This window comes from Suricata suricatta, chromosome 6 (assembly GCF_006229205.1).
Source record: "Suricata suricatta isolate VVHF042 chromosome 6, meerkat_22Aug2017_6uvM2_HiC, whole genome shotgun sequence".
Classification (NCBI taxonomy): Eukaryota; Metazoa; Chordata; class Mammalia; order Carnivora; family Herpestidae; genus Suricata; species Suricata suricatta.
The window spans coordinates 5,193,240-5,194,756 of NC_043705.1; positions in this window are offsets into that span (position 1 = coordinate 5,193,240).

Below are 1,517 nucleotides of genomic sequence, written 5' to 3' on the forward strand. Positions count from 1 at the left end.
AGCATTTAGGAAGGACTTTATAAAACTGTAACAGGTCAAATAACTCTTTTGCAATTTACATGGACTGCAACTACAGTAGCATGAATTAATATGTTGTATCAGGTTGGCAAACCTTTGTAAAGGGCCAGATAGTACATATTGTCAACTTGTCAGGCTATGTGGTCTCTGTTGCATTTCTTCATTCCTGCTGTAATAGTAGGAATGCAGCTATAGATGGCACTAGATTAAGAGGCATGTTCCAATAAAACTTTATTTACAAAAATAGCCAATGGGCTGGGTTTGGTCTGCAGAACAGAGTTTGCCTACCCTGGTGCTAGAAGGTTCTACGTGCTTTATTAAAAATTATAAACTGGATTGTCTATAACAGTGAAGCCTAAAGGATTCATGTCATTTATTGAGCTGATTGTCCAAGCCATTTTCTAGATAAAGGTAAACTTTCATCACTTATGACTTTAAAACAGTTCATGTGTCTATGCCTAATCTTATCTCTTAGCATTCTTTATCCAACAAGATTATTTAATAAGTCAGATGTTATTACTAGGTAAATCTACTATCTGTGTTTTGCCATATTTTGCCCTCTTATAAACTCTTAACATTTCCTGAAAATATGATACTTTATTGAAGGCCATGAAGCTCAAGGACGTTTCTGCATGAGGAAAGTTTGTTTTACTGGCAGTAATTCAGCATCTTGATGGGCCTCAGTAACTCAGCTACAACCATGAACTAAGGTGGCCTGATGTGGAAAGCTGGCTAACTAGATGTTTGGTTGTCACTTGTAGGAGGACATCTTCCCAATTTAAGAAAATGTACTATAGCTGTAGGGACAGTGGTTAAATTGTGCTAAATGATATTTTTTAAAATTAGGCTGCGTATTTGGAAAAGCTGTTGTGACAGATAGCACAGACTTGCCTTTAGAGTCCTGGTCACCTTTTTCCCTGGGCTCTGTTTTTAGAAGGTGAACTGATCCATAACTAGATATAGTCATGGAGATACACACGGCTGAAGCCACGTGAGTAAATGAACACTAAAATCCCAGGTGCTTCTGGCGAGTGCGCACAATGTTTCATGCATAGCTAGCTTCATGAAATTAGGAAGTTTGTACTTCCACTTCCATCTTTCCTTAATTAGAGGTTAAATGTCTAGGACCCAAACCTCAAGTCAGTCAGATTTCCTAGAGTCCATCTTTAATCTAATTTTTCTTTTACATGAATTTATTTTGTGAGAGATACAGAGTGAGATAGAGCATGAGCAGGGAGGGTAGAGAGAGAAGGAGACACAGAATCTGAAGCAGGCTCCAGGCTCTGAGCAAGCATCCAATATAGAGTCTGATGCGGGGCTCGAACTCACCAATCATGAGATCATGACCTGAGCTGAAGTTGGATGCTTAACTGACTGAGCCACCCAGGCGCCCCTAATCTATAATTGAATGGGAGTGTAGGTGTTTGGCAGGTTGCGTGTTAACGTTAATACACTATGTCAGAGTAGATGATTTTATATTTTCATTTCTTGGTTACTCT